The sequence below is a fragment of the Teleopsis dalmanni genome, chromosome 2, assembly GCF_002237135.1.
Source record: "Teleopsis dalmanni isolate 2A chromosome 2, ASM223713v2, whole genome shotgun sequence".
In the NCBI taxonomy this organism is placed as follows: Eukaryota; Metazoa; Arthropoda; class Insecta; order Diptera; family Diopsidae; genus Teleopsis; species Teleopsis dalmanni.
In genome coordinates this window covers 95621466-95630782 of record NC_051847.1, presented here as the reverse complement: position 1 = coordinate 95630782, position 9317 = coordinate 95621466, and positions in this window count along the sequence as shown.

Sequence of the window (9317 nt, the reverse complement as noted above, 5' to 3'; positions counted from 1 at the left end):
TCAAATTCTTTTTCACAAACAATATCGAAAGTTCTTTTTGCTCTTCTTCGAAATAACTACTATCAATATTTTTGTTTTCTTCTTGCTCAATTAATTCCTTGAGTTCATCATTAGATAAAATGTCTGCTGTTTCTTGAACTATTTCTTTGACGTCCTCCACTTTTACCTCATCTAAACCGGTTTGTTTCGCTAATTCCACTATTTCTATCATTATTTCATTCATTTCGACAAAGGGTTCAATGTCTTCGCTCTTACTTAAATCTGGTCAAATGTTCTTCCATACTTTTTTCAAAGATCTTTCAGTTATCTCGTTCCAAGGAAGGTTTATGTTTTCTACAATATTTATGATATTGTAATTTTACCAAAATTCTCTTATTGATTGTTTCTCTTCTCCGTCTGTTTTTGCAAACATCTGCTTAAATATTCGGATTGAAATAAAAAAGCGCTAAACCGAAACAGCGTTAACTGGGGTCTTACTGTATACATAATATTTATATTTCTTTAACCATATTATATAATTACTTAATGCGAAATAAAATCTTTAATTTTTCATAAAATTATTATAGGAATCTAATAAAATTACTTGTGTCCTGAAAGAAATTTATATCACGAGTACTAATTACGTAAAACAAACATTTAAAAATGTTACTCATACGCACCGTGCATTAAAATGCGCTATTGATTTAGTAGTTTGATATTGATTATTTGATTTGTTATATATTTGAAGTTCTGTTGTTTGAAAAAAATATTTTTAATTATAGATTATAATTAATTATATAAATCGCGCAATGTTCTTCTCTTTACCTTACACACCACGTAATATACAAATGTTTATATCCCTAAAATTAAATAGTTGGATTAAGTGAAAATGCCAATAATCTTATTTTTCTTATTACTTTTCATTTAAAATTAGTTTTTATTTTCAAACTTATACAAAAAAAAAGGAGCTCGGATTATGAAATTATACTAAAGCAAAATTAGGAAGAAGTGTTAGTTATTCGTTTGCAAGTTTGTTGTTTGCTTACAATCTTCTACACTTTTTTCCCCCATCTTCTATACTGAAGCTTTCTCAATTATAATTGTTTTCGCTTTCCTGGAATATAATAATTCCACAGTGTACAAGTGCTTGTAGGGCTGTTTGTTTTTCTGGTAATATTTATGTATCTCAAGTATTCATCTTATATTATCAGATTTGTATAGTATAATCGTTTATTATAACGAAGTATTTACTAGAGTAGTTGTGGAATAAAATGAGAATATACATAAATTTTAAGTTGTAACACACTGAAGTTATATGAGTTTAGTTGAATAATATGAATTTATTACTGACTTAGTAAAAAAAGACCCTAAAAGTTGGAATCTTTCATAGTTAAGTTCTTAGATGCATTCACACTAACATAAAACTTATTAAGAATAGGTATTTACTATGAGGTTATCTATGGATAATTATATGTACCAGTAAAATAAATACTTTACTGTTGTTCTGTCATTACTTTATGACATTTACACAAATGTAAGTATACTTATTACATCTATTTTAAGCTTAGTAAATGTTTTAACAAAAGGATTCGAATTATTAATGAAGACAACAACAAAAATTTAATTTAATTTATTGGAATTTGGCAGCTTTGACTAGTTGTGACATACCATAACACTATTAGTTATCGTTTCTAATTTGATAGGCATGAGTTTAGACTGGCATTTGCAACAATTTATATACTATAAACCAATTAAATAAAAATTCAAATATTTCCTAGGGTCACTTAACATATAGAAAAAAGTATTTTGGATATGTAGGAGCCATATACAAGATCTTTACAGGCATCGGCTGATTATACAAAATACTCAATCAAACTACTTTTTGATCATGTAAATAACGCAATGAGTCAGAAGTGAACATTTCTGAATGAAAGATAACAGTTTGCCTAATGAAACATTTTATTGTTCTTATTGTCCCATGCCACACTTAAGTAATTTTAGAGGATTATTTTTGGTGCATTTATTTTGGATACTTTACTTTTGATACTTGATGAATGCTATAGATTGAAATTTATTAACTTGAACTCTGCCTGGGTGTGTGTTTATAGCGAAAGAAACATTTTGAGAATTAATTTAATATTTATATTTACATATTATATATAATTTGTTTACTTTCGCTGCTCACTATTCCGTTTTGCTATTAAGTATAGCGAAAACATTACGTATGTATTGCTTACATCACCATCTCAACAGCATCAAAGCATGAGTAATTTTTCAATCTACCAAATGCAGTTACCTGTGCGAAAACTGTCAAAAACTAGTTTTAATCCTTAATTTTACTTAAGTTCTTTTATTCTGAAATGTAGCTTGTATGCAATACTTGTTTAGTACTTTTGCTAGGAAATTCATCAGTTTCTGGTAACCATCGTTTTTTTATATCTTAATGTGATTTACATATTATATGTATTTTTGAAAAATAAACATCAGAGCCTTTTGTTTGTTGACATATTTATAGAAGTTCCTTTTAGAATATATCTGATATATAAAATCAGTTTGCATGGTCTTTTAATCGTTTTAATTCAATAGTATCCAAACGAGAATAATAGGCTTTCATATTTAATGATTATATAGTGATAATTAATTTCGGTAGTTACATTTCATCACCAAATATCAACTTTATTTTTAGAACAAGTTTCCTTTAGTTAAAATCAAACATTTTTATAATCTACATGTTATTTGTTTGAAATGTTCGTCTATTTGTGTCTCAATTTAAATAAGGAGAATAGGTGTTAGGCTAAACTGATTATTCTAACGTTCCACTTAAGCTTATTATCCGAAAGTGTTACAGAATAAGAAATTTAGAGGTTTATAAACTATCTCGAACCTTTGTTAAAGCCTAAGGTGCTTTTTAGAAAGAAGTACTGAAGTTAACGAGAAATAAGAGAAATACTTTCAGATTTTTTTATGTATGATTTCTTTATCTAAAAAGCGATAATATGTTTGCTACTAATAAGTAGTCACGTTTTGTAATATCCATGACAGAATTATAAGTTACTCTCATATATGTTTCATTTATTTATTTTATTTTAACTCAATACATATCCAATGCTTTAATACATATCTTTGAGAAAATTATTTTAAAAAATTACTCAATTACTCAATTTATATGAAATTTATTTTAGAAAACCACACATTTAATATTCATCACAAAGAAATCCGTGCACCGACACGCTAAGTTAAAATCAGAAAAGGATTGAATTGAAAATTGAAACCAAATTGACAACGTTCATAAGTTAATTGAATCATTGAAGCTAAGTTGAACTGTCAGCCAAGTTAATGGCAATTTTTTTGCCGTCTACTGTCTGCCGCTTGCCATTTTTGCAGGTATTTGTGAAAAATTACAATACAAAATTTGCACATGTGGGGGCCTGTGAGCTTATGCCAAAGTCAAAGAGTTTGACAGCTATTTAACTTTTCACACACCCTTTTTATTTCCTTGCTTTTCTTTGTCTTCCTTCTGTTCTTAGTTTCTATTTTATTTCTTCATTTCACTTTTATTATTTTTTTTTTTAACGTTCAACAGTTACGAAATATGTTGACTTTTACACGCGGCCTTTAAGGCCTCACCGAAGGACACGCATATGCCAAATGCTGATAATTTTATTGATTTACTTGTTGTTTGTTAATGTGCTTGTTATTACCTTCGCTGCTGTGATTGTGTTTTTGTTCTAGTCTTACTGTTGTTGCTGTTTTTGTTATTCTGACTGTTACTGTTACTGTTATTGTTGTTGCTACTGTTATTATCGCTTTAAAGCTTTTCATTATATATGGAAAAATTTTTCCGTTGGCATTAAAATATTGTCACATAGTTGTCATATTTTCCATTTTCCATTTTCTGTTTTTATTAGTGCTCACAATTTTGATGTGCACAAATTTGCATAAATGGTTAATGTTTCCTGACAGTAAAACGTCCGAATATTTTTATAAAAAATATGCTATTATCCTTTTTCTTTGAATGTGTGCCCTTTAGTCCTTAAAGTCGGAGCAAGTAACAATGTCAATGTTAAGAAAATGAAATAATAAAACACTTTAACATACTAACAAATTATAATTTCTTTAAATCTCTTTATAAAAATTTCTTTGAAATTTCTTTGAAATTTCTTTATATATTTAGAATTTTAAATTATGCTTTGATTTAATACTTTTTATTTCTATAAATATTTTAAATTTAAAAGATTATTATAACTACAGTAAATACTGCCAAATACAAGATTACTTTTGTATTTAATATTTATAATGTACTATTAAACCTGTAATAAACCTGAAAACTGCTGTATTGTCGTCGTAAAGCATTCGCTTTTTATTATAATATGGAAGAGCATATCTATATATAAAACTGAATCAGTTTTAATAATTGAGAGTCTATGCTCTCAAAAAATTTCAAAGAAATTATTTTTAATGGATTTGTGACTAGTAGGAGATCCGCTATTGAGAGAGAAGAATAATCCATTTATCGGGACAAATCTGCACCTTGTCATCAGACGCGCTCTCTAAATGCTTCATTGAAATGAACAATTTTAACCATTTATTCAATTAATTTTGACTATTCTTAAACGATAGATTACCATTTTGAGGGAGAAATTGGATATTAAGTCTATATAATGCCCAGTTAACAGCCTTAAACTAGATTCCATAAAACAAATATGAAAGCTCAAGCCAAAAACTAAGATCGAATTAAGGGAAACTATAAAAAAATGTTGTTTGAAAAGATAAAAGACGAATATTTGAAGGCTTTGTATGAAATTATGTCTAAGTGGGTAAAATGTGTTATTAAAGCCGGAGGTGGTAGTCTGTTCATATATTTAAGGTAACTTTAAAATATATTTTGTATGTACATTTTGAGTTAAGTCAGACAATCTTAATACCATATATATTTTTAACATAAACATCTATCTGTATGTTGACAAATTTCCTATTAACGAAACAAACTAAACGATCTATTTGTGAATCTATTCAAAAGAAGATTGAATATGGTTGCAAAATAATTTTTTCTAAAAAGAAAAAATGAAACTTATAATTTTTTTTGATGTCAAAATATTCATATAAAAGTGAACTAAACGAAAAAGAAAGCAAAATGTAAATTATTCCGAAAATTCACATCTCTTCTATTAATTGATTATAATACGTTATATGTAAAACACCATAAAATAGATATGAATCCAATAATTTGCTTCTCTTCTTATATGTACACAAAAATTTATCATATATTTTTATATCAGCCAATTTTAAATTAAGAATATGTTATTTTCAGAATTTCAATATCTTTCATTTTAATGCATTAATGTGAAAAAACTACGTATGGTCTTCCCCTTTTTTCAAAAATGTCAAATCTTGAAAAAAAAGCAGTTGTAACTTTTTCTATGAATCTATATTTTAAAAAATCTTGCATTCACACTAAAAAATACTCAGGTTAGTTCAGCAGAAGTTCATAAATCCCTAAACGAAAAAGTATATTAACTAAAAATAATTTTATAAAAATTTAAACTTGACAGGTAAAAAGTTTAGTAGTAATTAAGTTTTAATTAAAATTTACAAACAGAAGAAAATTTTAATTTTCTTCAAATATTTAAAATAACAAATTCTGAAATCTATAATTTTCAGAAATTTATTAATATAAAAAAACTGATTATTAGTAATATAAATGAAAATTTTAAAGAAATTAAAATTAAGTTTTAATTAAGTTAAGTAAATGAAAAAGGGAGAGAAAGCGCGTTGCTTCAACTCAAGCTACTTCTTTCTCTTGAGCTTTTTATATTATACAGCTATAAATTAATATAACTATAGATTATATCTATTATATAACAAATTCAATCTAATAAAGCTAACTAATAAAGTGAAATAATAGAAAATTTACCTGACATTACTTGATCGAAATTTTTAAAGATGAAATCCTTTTGATTTTGTAGATTGACTTGTTTTTAGTTTTCTATAGATGTTGTCAATTATTAAAGAGAAATTATTTCTTATTTATTAATTTTTATATTCAATTCACAATATATTATTACTTAGGATTGATATTTTAAAATTCTTTTTTTATTTAATAAGTTTAATATTTTTATAATTATATATATTTATATATAAGCTTTCTGCATACATTAAATACTAAGCACAAAATTGACTAATACAAGTATAATATTTTATATATTTTGTATATCAGTTTTTATATAAAAACCAAAATTATTTATTAATATTTTTATATATAATTTTTTTATTTATCATACATTCACATTTTACATTTTTAATATATTTTGACTAGCGGAAGTTTTTTTTAAATACACAATTAAAATTTGAATATATTAAGCACGCAACTTAAAGTAGATCATTGCTTAAAATTATTAACACATTTTCTATTACAAATTTTAGTTTTTGTTTTTGTTTTTTATATATATTTTAATTATAATTTTCATATAATATTAAGACTTTATTTTATTTGTAGATTAGTGATGTGTTTTAATTCCTTTTTGCATTGTTTTTTAAATATAATTTTAAATTTTGTTTGGAATGATGTTTGATTTATCTGAAAATTAAATAACTTAATATTTAAAAATATTTTACTTATTAAATTATTGTAATATAAAGATTTTTATATTTGCACCCTGAAGTAGTGAATTTTTTTAAAAATTGAAATTTTCTTGAAATGTAGTCAAAATACAATTTTTCTTATGGAACGTAAAATTTTTAATTAAGAATTTAACTAGGTGATTTGAACAAATGCTCTTTTTGTCTCTACATTTCTGAAGCGATTGTAAAATTGGATAACACACGAGTACAAAACTCTTTAAATATACCTACAGAATGTAATCGATCTACTGCAAGTATGCTGAAATGTTTTCTTCAATCAATATTATTTAAATTCAAGTAAATCCTAATTTATAATTCTTAACTTATATAGCTGTGGTTTATGCTCTTCCTGAAAAAAATCCATGGCAAGTGCAGTTGTTGTTTATGAATTAGTAAAAAAACAGGAAAATTTGAAATTTGAAGTATGCGATGGCTTTAAATGTTTCAAAATACATAAAGCCATCGTATATCGGTTCTCTACAGGGCCCAATACCTGACACTTGCTATCCAAAAATAATATACGACCAATTAAATCAATAGGTGCTTCAGAAAAACACTTATCATGGACATTTTGCAAGCTATCGTATATCGATGAAAAAATACTGCATAGTATTCTTAACACTTGAGATCCAAAAATTATATACAAACAATTAAATGAATAGATGATTCGGAAGTCCACTTATCATAAATATTTTGCAATATTAGAAACATCTGGCCAGTCTAATAATTCATTATATTAAAAATTAAATTTTCTTACAAACAAGTACATAATACATATCACATATATAAGATGTACAAATTTTATTTGTAATTAAAAAAATAAATATATTAAATATAAACATAAATAAATATAATATGTAATATATTTTATATTTATATTTTAAATTAAATTACTTAATTATTATTAAATTAAATTTTCTTACACACAAATACATAATACATATCACATACACAAGGCGTACAAATTTTATTTATAATTAAAAAATAAGTATATTAAATATAAACATAATTAAATATAATATATAATATATATTATATTTATATATTAAATATAAATAATATATATTATATTTATATATTAAATATAAATTATATATATATTATTTATATTGAAATTAAATGGAAAATGATCATTTGTAAAATATTTAGTGCTGACAAAGAATATTATATTATTATTAATATTATAATATTATATTTACTTTAACAATCATGGAATACCGTTAGTATAGTTTTGTTTGGATTTTGTATGAATGTACAAAAATTACCTCTTATTACTGCATATTGAGTGTGTAGTAATATGAGTAATAGGACCTTATATCTTATTACTGAGTCCCTACGCTCTACTTAGGAGAGAAGGACGGCAGTAAGTAAGTACTGCATATTTCTCTTAAAAATAGGGATAGTGAATGTTTGCCGAATTTGTATTTAATTTCAATTTAATAAAATTATTATTATGTATGCATTTTAATATATATATTAAGTTCTTAGAATTTCTTATATGTGTTTTTTATATACTACAAATATAAAGCAAAATGATATAATATTGTTTTACACTACAGTTGCTGTTGTGAACTAAGTAAATAGAAAATAATTATTTAAAAAAAAATGTCTAATGTCTCTATGTCTGTGCAAATGAATAATTTTTTAATTATTTTGAATATTTAAATGACACAAAAACAATAAAAACTTTTTTCCTAATATTAACAAAAATAAATTTTTTTTTAGTTTTAGCAGATATTTTTGATGCAATTAACAGATTTATGACCAATAATTGAAAACTTAACAAGGAAAGTATTTTTAAATAAATTAAAGTAAATTTTATGACATTTTAGTTCTTCTAATATTTTATTCAAAAAATAAACTCTATAAATCAATTACTAAATGAAATATATGAAAAATCATAAAATCTTATAATTGAGACGTTTTGAGTTTCCACAATTTAATTACTTTCAGACAAAAAGTTTATATGAATGTATTAATTATTTTTAACTCAATACAATCAATTAAAATATAATAAATTCAATAAATAAATGGAATATTTTCAATTTAATATAAAAAATTTAATTACTTCGTTATGATTTCAAATCAAAGAATTTTAAATGATTTTTATTTTATGAGTAAACAAGATATCAAATCAAGGTTTCCTTATCCTTGCTGTGTTTTATGTTCATAATTTCAGAGTTTAATAGCACCCATAAAGCCTAAAAGTATCCATGTCTTTATTTTATATGGAAAAGCAGTTGTTCCAAAATAATAAAATAAATTCTGAGAAAATGACTTCCGAATTGATTAAGATTTGTTTATTAACTCAGCGGAAGTGTGCTGGATTCGGCACTGTATTCATATGAATTTGCACTGAAACATTTACCGATTGCTTAATTTATGGACATTCATGATGTGAATTAGTTACAGCCAATTTGTGTCAGCACACGTAAGCATTTTCACAATAAAAGCGTTTTTATTTTGCGTGGGAGGGCAGAGTTCATAAATTTTAGCAATTAACCATTTTGCCGAGCAGTTTCTTTCTGGTAATTAATTAATAAAACTAAGCACCAAGATTAATGTCGAACCAACCCTGATTTATGGTGAGACATGTGATCCATTGGCTTACATTTACATCTGTTTTCCCGTTTCCTTATGGTAATTCTCACAAGGATTAAGAAATATTGACGGAAACATTCTCAATAATAACTTTTTTTTTGTTAACTGAAATTGTA